Source organism: Anomaloglossus baeobatrachus, chromosome 10 (assembly GCF_048569485.1).
Source record: "Anomaloglossus baeobatrachus isolate aAnoBae1 chromosome 10, aAnoBae1.hap1, whole genome shotgun sequence".
NCBI lineage: Eukaryota > Metazoa > Chordata > Amphibia > Anura > Aromobatidae > Anomaloglossus > Anomaloglossus baeobatrachus.
Window position 1 is genome coordinate 121,973,399 of NC_134362.1, and position 13,649 is coordinate 121,987,047.

General features: G+C 46.8%; 1 pseudogene; it reads right to left on the reverse strand.

Annotated features, from left to right (window-relative positions):
• Positions 1-6,515: 6,515 nt before the first annotated feature.
• On the reverse strand, positions 6,516-6,722 carry LOC142255554 (U2 spliceosomal RNA; annotated as a pseudogene).
• Between the last annotated feature and the right edge of the window lie 6,927 nt (positions 6,723-13,649).

A 13,649-nucleotide genomic window follows, 5' to 3' on the forward strand; every position in this document is an offset into this window, starting at 1 on the left:
GATCCATGAAGCCGTTCCCCCGGTCACACCGCCTGCTGCCGGTTCCCACTCATCCCTGGGGGAGTTAGGCGAGTGGTATCGAGAGCTACATGTCGGCACTGATGATACCCCCATACACCACAAGGAAGGGGTATACCGGGTGGTACAGGAGTATGAGCGGGTTTTTAGCAAGCACCCTCTAGATTTTGGGCAGATTAAAGGGGTTCAACACCACATCCCTACCGGTACACACTCCCCTATTAAAGAGAGATACAGGCCTATTCCCCCTGCGCACTACCAATGCGCCAAAGACATGTTGAGGAACATGAAGGAGGCAGAGGTTATTAGGGACAGCTGTAGTCCCTGGGCCGCTCCGTTGGTGCTGGTTAAGAAGAAGGATGGCACCATGCGGATGTGTGTGGATTACCGGAAGATTAACCAGATAACGCATAAGGATGCTTACCCTCTGCCCCGCATCAAAGAGTCCCTGGCCTCGCTGAGAACCGCTAACTACTTCTCCACCCTTGACCTCACCAGCGGGTACTGGCAGGTGGCCGTGGCACCGGAAGACCGAGAGAAGACTGCCTATGGGACCGTTTTGCTGTACTTGGATGATGTGATTGTGTACTCACAGACGTATGAAGCCCACCTGGAGCACCTAGCCGAGGTGTTCGCGTCCCTTGCCAAGTATGGGATGAAGTTGAAGCCCTCAAAGTGTCATCTGCTGAAACCCAGAGTGCAGTACCTAGGACATGTGGTTGGTGCGGAAGGTGTCGCCCCCAACCCCGAGAAGATCACCGCCATCCAAGACTGGCCGAGACCGACCACAGTGAGGGAAGTGAGGCAGTTTCTGGGCCTGGTGGGATATTACCGTCGCTTCATTAAGGGGTACACAAAGATGGCTGCCCCCATGCAAGACCTCCTCGTAGGACAGACCAAGGGTGGTAGATCCCTAGTAGCCCCATTGGTGTGGGAAGAAAAGCATGAGGAATCCTTCCGCCAGCTGAGAACAGCCCTGACCGGAGAGGAAATCCTAGCGTACCCTGACTACAGCCGCCCATTCATCCTCTACACCGACGCCAGCAATGTGGGCTTGGGGGCTGTTCTATCCCAGGTCCAAGACAGAAGGGAAAAGGTAATAGCTTATGCTAGCCGAAAACTCCGACCGACTGAGAGGAACCCTGAGAACTACATCTCCTTCAAGCTTGAGCTCTTGGCACTGGTGTGGGCTATCACCGAGCGTTTCCGCCATTACCTGGCAGCAGCCAAGTTCACCGCGTACACAGACAATAACCTGCTGACCCATCTAGATACGGCCAAGCTGGGCGCGTTGGAGCAGCGGTGGGTGACCAGGTTAGCCAACTACGATTTCACCATCAAGTACCGGGCCGGCCGTACCAACGTCAATGCCAATGCACTCTCCCGGATGCCCCACCTGTCGGAAGAGGGGCCAGAGGATGATGACCTCGAAGAGATCGAGTTGCCTGCATTTCACCGGCCATTCACTGAGAAGGTGCACGTCTACCAACAACGGGTGAACCTGGATCCGCTGCCCCGACAGGACTGGCAGGAAGCTCAGGACCAGGCACCTGCTGTCCGCCTGGTCAAGACTCTAGTGGAACAGGGTTCTGCTGGGATAGACCCTGCTGCCCCTGCCGAAGCCCAACGTCTGTGGCAAGAACGGACCCGGCTATACCTACACCAGGGGAAGTTGTATCGCGAGCTGATTAATCCAAAGACTCACGAGAAGATCCGCCAGCTGGTGATTCCCCAGGCTAAAGTCCTGCAAGCATACCATGATGGTGCAGTGCACTTCGGGTGGAAGAAGCTAGAGATGTTGTTAAGAGAGCGGTTCTATTGGAGTGGAATGCGGGAATCTGTGGAGGCCTGGTGCCGAGAATGTGGCCCTTGCGCATTGAGAAGGAAGGACGAGGCCAGCCAGAAGGCACCCCTACACCCGATCATTACACACCAACCGCTGGAGCTGGTTGCCCTTGACCATGTAAAGCTCACCCCCAGCCGAAGTGGGTACACCTACGCTCTGACCATCGTAGACCACTACTCGAGGTTCCTGGTGGTTGTCCCAGTTAAGGACTTAACCGGCCGCACCGCTGCTAAGGCTTTCCAGGCTTATTTCTGTTGACCGCATTGGTACCCGGAGAGGGTGCTTACCGACCAGGGTCCGGCCTTTGAAGCAGAGGTATTCCAGGAATTCTGCCAGTTGTACGGCTGCAAGAAAATCCGGACCACGCCTTACCACGCCCAAACCAATGGCATTTGTGAAAAGATGAACCACTTGGTCCTGGGCCTCCTCAAGACGTTACCACTGGAAGAGCGGAACCTGTGGCTGGAGAAGCTACCTGACCTGGTCGATATGTACAACAACATCCCTTCCAGCTCTACGAAATGCACTCCAGCATACCTGATGAGAGCTCGTCCCGGCCGGCTACCAGTGGATCTGGAAATGGGCTTGGAAGCTTCAGAAGCACTCCTGTCGACAGCTGAATGGGACACTCGGCGGAGGACACAGTACCGACAGGTCCAGGAGTATGTTGAAAAGAACTTGTGCCGGAGTCGGGGACAACAGGAGCAGTGCTTCAACAAGAAGGCGCCTGCCGGTTCCTTCCAACCTGGGGATGTAGTGCTGAAGCGGAAAAGAAGGGCCCACAAGCTGGATGATCAATGGGAAAAAACCCCGTATGTAGTCCAGCCCACAGGATGGGAGAATGGGAAGGCCTACCAGATCAGCCGTGACCAGGGGGGGACTTTGGCCACGGTTTCCCGAGACCACCTGAAGAAGTGCCCACCAGCATTGAGAGTAGCGGATGAGGCTCCAGTTCCCAGTCCAGTGGAGAAGGAAAAAGAGGTAATCCACACCATGATGGGTGATTTTCCAGCAGACTGGCCTACACAGAACGGTGCGGTGATCCTTCCAGTGATACTGTTCCCACAACCCGTGGATGAAGAAATGATGGAAACGGTTAACCGCGAGCCAGTGCCCAGGGATGTACCTGTACCCAGCTCCCCTACGCCTCCGCCTGCCCCACATGATAGCAGGGAGGAGGAACTGACTGTTCCCTCTGCCCCACTGCCTGTCACCACTGACACCGGACCCCGAAGGTCCACTCGCTCCAACCTAGGTAGACCCCCACTTAGGTACAGGGAAACTACTCTTTAAAAGGGGGGGGCTTTATGTGTTGAGTGTACCAGTTTGAAAGTTTTAAATGATAAGTAAAGATGATCAACCTCTATAAATCACTTGTAAGGCTACATCTGGAATATGGGAACCAGTTTTGGGCTCCACATTTTAAAAAGGACATTCAGAAGTTAGAGTCAGTTCAAAGGTGGGCAACTAGACTACTACAAGGAATGGAAGGCCTCCCATATGATGACAAGTTGAAAAAGTTATTAAGTGATTATTGGCTGCAATGGGGCTTTCTGGCTGGTGCCAGCCTCTCTTCTTAGCACACAGGAACCACAATCCCTACACCATGCTTCAATGGATTCTCTCATCCCAGCCCAGTAAAACTACATATTTTACACAGTCATAAGCAGCCCATGGGCATTCACCTGCATTCAAACCAATAACAGCTCATAGACCAGACAATCCATCTACCACTGGACCAAAGACAGGAAGTTAAATCCACTGCCTGCGGTAACCAACTTAATCCTATAGGCTACTCACACAACAAACCCAACAGAAAGGAAAAAAACATGGCTTCGATTATCCATCCAATGAAAACGCATAACCATTGTGAGCCATTGGACAATGCAATTGGACACATGGTGACATGGTGCACGGCCCAATGAATCAAGTCTTTACTTCATATTCACGGTTTAAGCCCTTGGGTTCTAATGTGCCCAGAGTACATATCCAGAAAGATTCTCTTTCTTTGAGCTAAACACAAGTCAACAATACATTGTAAGCAGATTCTATTACCAGTCCCACACCATTTTGTGACGCATAATCACACAGTGATCCAATTAAGATTCCAAGTCATCGAACATGTCCAAGCCATACGCAGAGGAGGCAATAGAATTAGGAAGCTCAAAGAAAGGGAATCTTTCTGGATATATACTCTGGGCACATTGGAACCCAAAGGCTTAAACCATGAATATGAAGTACAGACTTGATTCATTGGGCCATGCATGGACATAATGGACATAATTCTAATAGGCAGGACAGGTAATAAGGAGCACAAGGGATATGCTAAAATGTGTTGTGTGACAAGACAGACACAGGAAAGGAGATGATAACAGGTGTAGGGACCAACAAGGTGAGACAAGGGGTATCAGGATAGGGTCAAGTAGGTATGAATGTAGTAATGGGGCAGGCATAGAGAATTGTATGCGAATGTGAATTACAATAAGTCACTAAGGAAAGGAATATGTGAGTGTGTGCCTAATGTAAACTAATATTGTACTGGCAAAATTATAGATGGAAAGGGAGAAGGGGAGAGGGGAGAGAGGAGGCTGTAATTGACTACAAGGGTATGAGTTATGAGTGATCATAGGGATAGTGCTACATAAGTGGAAATACCTATGGAGGACCGGATGTGTAAGCGCATACCTTATACAAACCTATAGAGTGCTGATGGGTGAGAGTGTGATGTTAGATATAAGACATCCTATAGTGAATAGTGAGCCGTAATCAAGTGCAACAGGGATATTTCACGTGACTATGGGAACCTGGAAGGTAAAGAAAGGGGAGAAAAAACTGTTAGACAAGGTAATCAGACAAACATGACAAATAAAAAACAAGGAAGAATGGAACTCCATACATACTGGAACCATATATAGTGTGAACACGAAAAAGAACCGGGCGTTAGAAAAAATGTGCACGGCCCAATGAATCAAGTCGGTTCTTCATATTCATGGTTTAAGCCCTTGGGTTCCAACGTGCCCAGAGTATATATCCAGAAAGATTCCCTTTCTTTGAGCTTCCTAATTCTATCGCCTCCTCTGCGTATGGCTGGGACATGTTCGATGACTTGGAATCTTAATTGGGCCACTGTGCGATTATGCGTCACAAAATGGTGTGGGACTGGTAATAGAATCTGCTTACAACGTATTGTTGACTTGTGCTTAGCACAAAGAAAGGGAATCTTTCTGGATATGTACTCTGGACACATTAGAACCCAAGGGCTTAAACCGTGAATATGAAGTACAGACTTGATTCATTGGGCCGTGCACCATGTCACCATGTGTGCAATTGCATTGTCCAATGGCTCACAATGGTTATGCGTTTTCATTGGATGGATAATCGAAGCCATGTTTTTTTCCTTTCTCTTGGGTTTGTTGTGTGAGTAGACTATAGGATTAAGTTAGTTACCGCAGGCAGTGGATTTAGCTTCCTGTCTTTGGTCCAGTGGTAGATTGATTGTTTGGTCTATGAGCTGTTATGGGTTTTAATCCAGGTGAATGCCCATGGGCTGCTTATAACTGTGTGAAATATGTAGTTTTACTGGGCTGGGATGAGAGAATCCATCGAAGCATGGTGTAGGGATTGTGGTTCCTGTGTGCTAAGAAGAAAGGCTGGCACCAGCCAGAAAGCCCCATTACAGCCAATAATCAACCGCTAGCCGCTGGAACTCGTTGCTCTAGATCATGTCAAACTCACACCAAGCAGGAATAGATACATTAGCCCACCATCCCACCCAAAGAGCAACTTCTGCTGCGCAGCTGGCTTTCTAGGCAGCAGCGCTATCGTGATGTCAGCGGGGGACATTGTGACAAGCCAGTGTTCCGTCACTTCATGTTGTGCACTGTTCAAACGGAAAATACATCAACAGGCAGACTACAGAAAAGCTTACTAACAAAGGTTAGAGAGGGGCTTTCTCAGAGGGCTTTTTACAGTTTGTCTATTCCCAATTAGCCGTTTAAGTATGCTTAATGAAAGTACTAATTCTTTCATAGGCCGCCCATTCTTAGTATTTGACGTTCCTTATATTGCGGTATCAGGCTTCGCAGCAGGTTGCAAAACATTCATCACCCATGACTGTCCCCAATTGGGCTCAGAAGCTAAATGTCTATCATGACCTCTCTTTTTGAAAGTCCAAGAGCAAGCAAACTCTTCCTCCAGGAGAGGGAGCCAACAGATCACTAAAGACATCATCATTGCTCAAAGAAAACACCGAAAAACAATGGAAGCTTTAATTGGAGTGGATTCTGATAGACAGCACCTGATGCCAAGTCTGCATCTTCTAACACCTGCAGTCACTGCAGCAGCTGAATCCAATGTGTCCAAAAGGGATCTATTCTATTCAATTGCAAATGATCTAGATAAGACTGAGAATAAGATACTGCACGGGACATAGCAGAGTTGGTCAAGTTGAGTGGAGATGAGTTTGCTATTTGGCACAGCTTTTGCATCAATAAAGCAAGTAAAAGGTGTGAAAGATAAAAAAAAGGGTGAAAGTGTGAAAAGTGAATTGGCCAAATTGAGGTGCATATAAAGTTTTTGCTTTCTTTCAATTCACTAATGGGGCTCATTTGAATCAGGTGAATTGAGTTCTGCTTTTGGAAACTGGGTTAAGAAGGGGTGCACCGGTCCTGGAGGTACTGCAATACCAGGTCAATGCGTGGAGTGGACAGAGCAAGATTTTTTCCATCTCCTTGTTCTAAAAATCCATTTAATATATGGTCCCCAGAGAGGGGACGTATCAGATATTAAACTGATAAGAACAGATTTAATTTTTTTTTTTTTCTGTTTATCAGTAGGACTTCAAAATAACAAAGGTGATCGCCTCCCGTTGCCTGGGAACCGTCCAGGCACAAGAGGGCTATGTGTCACCAGAAGGCGCACACACTTCCTCAAGGCCGGCAGACGTGCAATCCCAGGCACCTTCCAGTACCGACCAAGGTAGCGTCCTCCGAAACTACACTTGATCTTAGCCAAAAGGCCGAGAAGCTATAACCCGAATTGGTTACGGCCTTGAGTGGCACCCTGGCCTATACCGGACACATCTTAGGGAGAGGGAGACAAACCCACGCCTACAGAAGACATTTTGTCACCCAAGCCAACCCTTGAAAAGGCTGTTTTGCAGAGCAAAAACAAGAAGAATGATGCTTTTTGCAGCCGCCGCCCACTGCAATTAATCTGAATAACTCCTCCTCCTCCAAGCACCTCCCCTCCCCCTTGCAGTCTTTCCAATTCATGATACAAAAAGACGGACGGACAGGACAGGACAGGACAGGCTGCCTGACTTTCCGTCACTGCCACCCTTTGCCATCCTTGCCCGTAGAAAGCCCTTTCATCATCCCCAAACCCTAATCTTTTCCCTTCCCTTCCCAGCTGCGTCTCACTCCCTTTCATTAGGAAGTGAGCGCAGCCTTTTCTCCGTTCTGCACATGCGCGACGTTAAACACAAATGCGCAGGCGTGCGTTCCATTAGCCTCACTGCATTCCACTCCCATACAGGAAGTGGGCGCAGCTATTACTACGGTCGCACATAAAAGAACCCACGGCCACCACTGCACACAGCTGACTCCACCACAGGACACCCACTTCTACACCAACGCAGGTAAGACAGGATCGGCACCTCTATGCTCCCGTTACAATCAGGCTCAGTCACCATGTGATAACGCTCTCAACTCTTTAGTTGCAGGCTCCCCTTGCTTCACCTCCACTGGCTGTGCTGCCATTTCCTCTCCCACCTGGAAGGTATACTTTATTCCACTATTTTCCTGTTTCTCTCTTCCCCCTTTTCCCATAACCTACTTTTATCTGCATTTGTGGGGTATCTATATGCTATTTACATCATAGTTTTATTCATTAATATGGAAGGGAAGAGTGCCCATGAGAGTGTTGAACTGCGGAGAGCAAGAGATTAAGCTGCTCCGATTTGCCACCATTGATAAGCTGTTCTCAGTAGATACACATGCTATCCAAACAGCAGCATCCACCATTGCTTCAGCCCACCCATTCAGTGACAGCTCACCAAGTCAGCCAGAGGAGTGGTGTAAGGAATTACACGTAGGCACTGACTCCACACCTTCACATCACAAGAAGGGGGTCTACAGGCTAGTGCAAGAATATGAGCAAGTCTTCAGCAAACATCCGCTAGACTTTTGAAGAATAAAAGGGGTCAAACACTACATCCCCACAAGTGCACACCCACCCATCAAAGAGAGATATAAGCCAAAACTACCTGCACATTACCAGTGTACCAAGGACATGTTGAGCAACATGAAGGAGGCTGGGGTTATCCGTGACAGTTGTAGCCTCTGGGCAGCTCCGTTGGTCCTGTTAAAGAAGAAGGACAGCACCACTCCCCTGTATTGAGGAATAGCTAGCTGCATTGAGAACTGCAAATTATTTTTCTACCCTTGATCTCACTAGTCGCTATTGGCAAGTGTCCGTTGCTGAGGCAGACCGGGAGAAGACCGCCTTTGCCACCCCGATGGGTCTCTGCGAGTTCAAAAGCATGCCCTTCGAGCTGTGCAATTTGCCAGGAACCTTCCAGAGGCTGATGGAATGCTGCTTGGGACACCGAAACTTTGAAACGGTACTGCTATACCTTTATGATGTTATTGTTTATTCTAAAGCAAACAAGATTTTAGGGTGTATAAAAAGGGAGATTAGATCCGGTGATCCCAACGTATTGTTAACCCTCTATAAATCACTTGTAAGGCCACATCTGGAATATGGGGTAAAGTCCTGAGCAGGTTGATAACCATTGGTTTGAGCATGGTAGGGTGTAGTGCGCATCTTCCTGCATCGGTAAAAGCTGCAGAAGTCCTTGAAGATTTCCGCTTCAAAGGCAGTGCCTTGATCTGTGAGGACTCTCTCTGAGTAGCCATGAGGTCTGCATAAGTGTGCTTGGAAGACCTTCGCTGCAGTATGGGCCATTAGATCTTTGACTTGTACCACAACCATAAATCTCGAGTAGTTGTCTACCATCGTAAGTGCATACGTGAGCTCGCCTCGATATTCTGCAACAAAACTCCCTTTTTCGATTTCAGTTTCAGCAAACACTCCTCTTCCTGTAGAAAATATTTATCATTACCTAAGACAGTCATTCTAATGCATGACAATATTAAGGCAATTTAGTTAAAACTTGTTTTAACTCACCTTTAAGGGGATTGATGTATTTCATGGTCAATCCAGGTTTGTCAGTGATGGCACTGACATAATGTATGGCGTCTTTTTCGGGCGTTATCCTTTGCCTTTTCATTGTGAAAATCCAGTTGCCTATATCAAAGCAAATTCTACTACTTGTAAAGTATGCAGAAAATGAAATGTAGAACATATAACATCAACTGCTTAGGAACGCATCATAGGTTAGTACTTAAAAGGATATTGTCATGTTCTAGTCATAATGCAAGCTGGACATTTTTCATGTTACCCTGTAATCGCCGGCCTGTTCTAATGCTCACAAGCCAAGATATAGGCTCAGCTGCTAAGGCTTCCCTCTGCCTTCTGAATGAAACTTGAATATGTCTGGCTCACTGTGTATATAGCAGGTGCTCAGAAAAAATAAGAGTCAATTCAATAGAAATAGCTCTGGCACACTATAGTGATCAATAACGTAAGAAAAGAACTCTTGGAATGCTGAAAATTCTTTATTTGTGCAAAAGGATAATTCATCCAACGTTTCGACCTTGTTTTTAGGTCTTTATCAAGGATAAAGTTATCTAAGATCATAAAGGGTTACAAAACCATATAAACACGTAATTAGTACATAGTACAACATAACAGTACAATATATTGCTACTTGAGAGTACAATGGGTCAAATGACCATGATGCACATACAAAAAATTTTTCCAAAGCCATAGTGAAAACATTTGTACTGAGGAAAGAAAATTTCCACATGACCTATCTGGAGAAACATTCTGGATCAAACAACCAAAAATAGTCAAGCAGGTAAATACACACCTATATGGATAACAGGATGATATGTGTTCAATTGTATAGCGTCATTGCCATTAAGGTACAAATGGAAAACTTGCAATCCTATATAGTGAAGGAAATGAACACATATCATATCAAAGAACACAGGAACATGGGTGTGAGAAAAACCTCAATGTTTATACTTTGTTCTTTATAATGGTGTGAACATGTATATGTCTCAGTACCTTATGCACTTGAGAATTCTAGTGAGTAGATGATGAAAGCCTATTTCAGAACTGGAATCGGTAAATAATTGTAGGTGGAATCTAAATGAAAAGATGGTACAAGTGTTATCATGACACGTGGGCTATAACACAATGGACCGTGTGACAAAGAAGAAAGGAGAGAAAGAAGAGGAAGAAAATGCAACTACCTGTAACATTACGTGATAGTCACTGGTAAGTATCACTTGACAATTCAAGTGAAAAAGGATTCCTTTATTAAAGGGTTCTCAGTCGCCTCAGGATCATGAAATACTAGGGTAAATGATATGAGAATGGGTAAGAAGCACCACTAAAGGAAATATGAGATGCAGGACATATATCTATAAACCCCTGAACTACATGATAGAAATAAAAAGAAGAAAAAAGAAAAAAAAGAAGAAAGAAGAAGAACACATAGAATGCGGAAAGAGAATGGGTACAACTACCTGAGTTACTGCAGGGAGGCCCCTGGTTGGTATTGTGAGGGTTAGTGGAATTCCTTCACTGAAGGGTTCTCAGTTGCCTCAGGTTCGTGAAAAATGCTATAGACAAATAATGCCCGGAGAAAAGGGGTTCATATACAGCGAATAATGGTAATACAAGGTACATGTGTCACATGTAATAGTATATATATATATATTGTACTAAGCTCTACACCAGAAATAGAAAGTAGTCCCTCTGCCTTCTGTCTAGGTGCCCTGAGTTATGTCCTGTAAACTGTCACAGCGACCCAGACACACATGTGTAGTAGGGGAATATCCCTGCTGAGATGCCAGTGCTAGAGCACTCGTTTGCTGTGGAGTTGAACGCTATGTGAGCAGTTCTTACCTTCAATGAGCAGAAGTCTCTTTTTTCAGATTTCAATATCTCTGTGGGTATCTGGCAGAAATATGGAATACTCTTTACTGCTAAGACCCTGTACACCACTCCCACTAAAGGGGGCTTTACACGCTGCGACATCGCTAATGCGGAGTCGTTGGGGTCACGGAATTTGTGACGCACATCCGGCCGCATTAGCGATGTTGCTGCGTGTGACACCGATGAGCGATTTTGCATCGTTGCAAAAACGTGCAAAATCGCTCATCGGTGACATGGGTCTCCATTCTCGATTATCGTTACTGCAGCAGTAACGATGTAGTTCGTCGCTCCTGCGGCAGCACACATTGCTCCGTGTGACACCGCAGAAACGAGGAACCTCTCCTTACCTGCCTCAAAGCCGCTATGAGGAAGGAAGGAGGTGGGCGGGATGTTCCGGCCACTCATCTCCGCCCCTCCACTGCTATTGGGCGGTCGCTCAGTGACGTTGCTGTGACGCCGCACGAACCGCCCCCTTAGAAAGGAGGCGGTTCGCCGGTCACAGCGACGTCGCCGGGCAGGTAAGTATGTGTGACTGGTTCTGTTCGGTGTTGTGCAGCATGGGCAGCAATTTGCCCGTGTCGCGCAACAGATGGGGGCGGGTACCCACACTAGCGATATCAGGACCGATATCGCAGTGTGTAAAGTAGCCTTTAGTCACATGACCAAGACTGTATCTGTGTCCCTACAACACACTTGAGACAAATGTGTGTGTGAGCCTGCATTGTGGGGTATATATAATATATTATAGAGCTGGGAAGGATCATTCTAAGCAGTGAGCTGTTCCAGTATTTGTAGGAAAATACCCAGTAGAAGCCTCAAACACAGCACCAATACCTCCCATCAGTATCCCACCACAGTGCCATGTAACCCATGCCCTACACTCCCATCTACACCAATACTATACAGGCACAAACTAGTATATCTGACTAAAAACCCCCAAAATATGAAGAACGGCCTATAGTTGAGTGTGGATATAAAATCTAAGTGAGCAGAGCTAGAATAGAAATCACTGATCGCATTGAAGTCATTCTGACCATAAATCACCATGATATCAAGGTGAGGAGTTGTGTGTTACTGCTGGGAGGAAAGGGTTAACAGTGGAATATTAAGGTGCATTTCTGTGTGCAGTGTTACTAGTCAATGTAACAATTCAGTATGAGCTGCTCTTGGTGCCGGGGGAGGGAGATGCTCTCCTGAGCAAGATAGATGGGGAATGAACATGATATCTATATAGTGTAAGGCAGGGGGTCTCAAACTCGGCTGGGTGTATGGGCCGCACAGAGGAAAAAAATAATGTGGGGGGCTGCATTCTTTGCAGGACAAAGTGACATTTTTATTGGTACCATATATATATTTTTTTTTCACACACCTTTGGATGACTGATTTTCAACATTTTTCACTTGTTTATTATAACAAATGTGCACATTCTTTGGTTAAATCTAAAAAAAAAAATTGATGTTAAAAAAAAGTTATGCCTTATTTTGTTTTTTTTACAGTTTATCCCTTTCTTTTAACTAATAGTGTTACAATTATGACGCTAGCGTTTTGTGAAGGGAATGCTTTGCCTACTTCCGTGACTATGGCCTTCCAGAACTGCTGCATTTTGGCTGACCTCTCCGCCTCGGGAATAAGAGACATAAAGTTCTCCTTGTAGCGTGGGTCTAACAGTGTTACCAACCAGTAATGATTGTCGGCCAAGATGTTCTTAACGCGAGGGTCACGAGACAGGCAGCTTACCATAAAGTCATCCATGTGCGCCAGACTCTTAACAGCCATCACTTCAATATCCAGACCAACACGATGACTGAACATGCTGTCCTCCTCCTTCTCCTCCTCCTCCTCCTCATCTACCCTGTCCTCTGGCCAGCCACGCTGAACTGAGCATATGACTGGTATGCATGTCATATCCTCAATTTGGTCGGAGAGTTGCTCCATGTCTTCATCTTCCTCCTCGTCATAGTCCTCCACTGCACGTTGTGATGAGACGAGGCTGGGCTGTGTGTTATCACCCACACCCACTACTGTTTCTTGCTCCAACTCATCGTGTTCCGCCTGCAATGCATCATGTTTGGTTTTGAGCAGAGACCGTTTTAGAAGGCAGAGAAGCGGTATGGTGACGCTAATAATGGCGTCATCGCCGCTCACCATCTTGGTGGAGTCCTCAAAGTTTTGGAGGATGGTACATAGGTCGGACATCCATCTCCACTCCTCAGGTGTTATGTGTGGAGTTTGACCCATTTCCCGATGGCTTAGGTGATGCAGGTACTCAACAACTGCCCTCTTCTGCTCACATATCCTGATCAACATGTGCAGAGTTGAATTCCAATGCGTGGGGACATCACACACCAGTCTGTGAGCCGGAAGATGCAAATGACGCTGAAAGCCGGCAAGGCCGGCTGAAGCAGTAGGTGACTTTCGAAAATGTGCAGACAGGCGGCGAACTTTTACCAGCAGATCAGACAGCTCTGGGTATGAGTTTAGAAACCGCTGAACCACGAGGTTGAGCACATGGGCCACGCATGGAACATGTGTCAGCTGGCCTCGCCTCAAAGCCGCCACCAGGTTCCGGCCATTGTCACACACAACCTTTCCTGGCTTTAGGTTCAGAGGTGTGAGCCAGTGATCTGCATGCTGTTTTAGAGCTGTCCACACCTCTTCTGCATTGTGGGGTTTGTCACCTATGCAGATTAGCTGCAGCACAGCCTGTTGCCGCTTC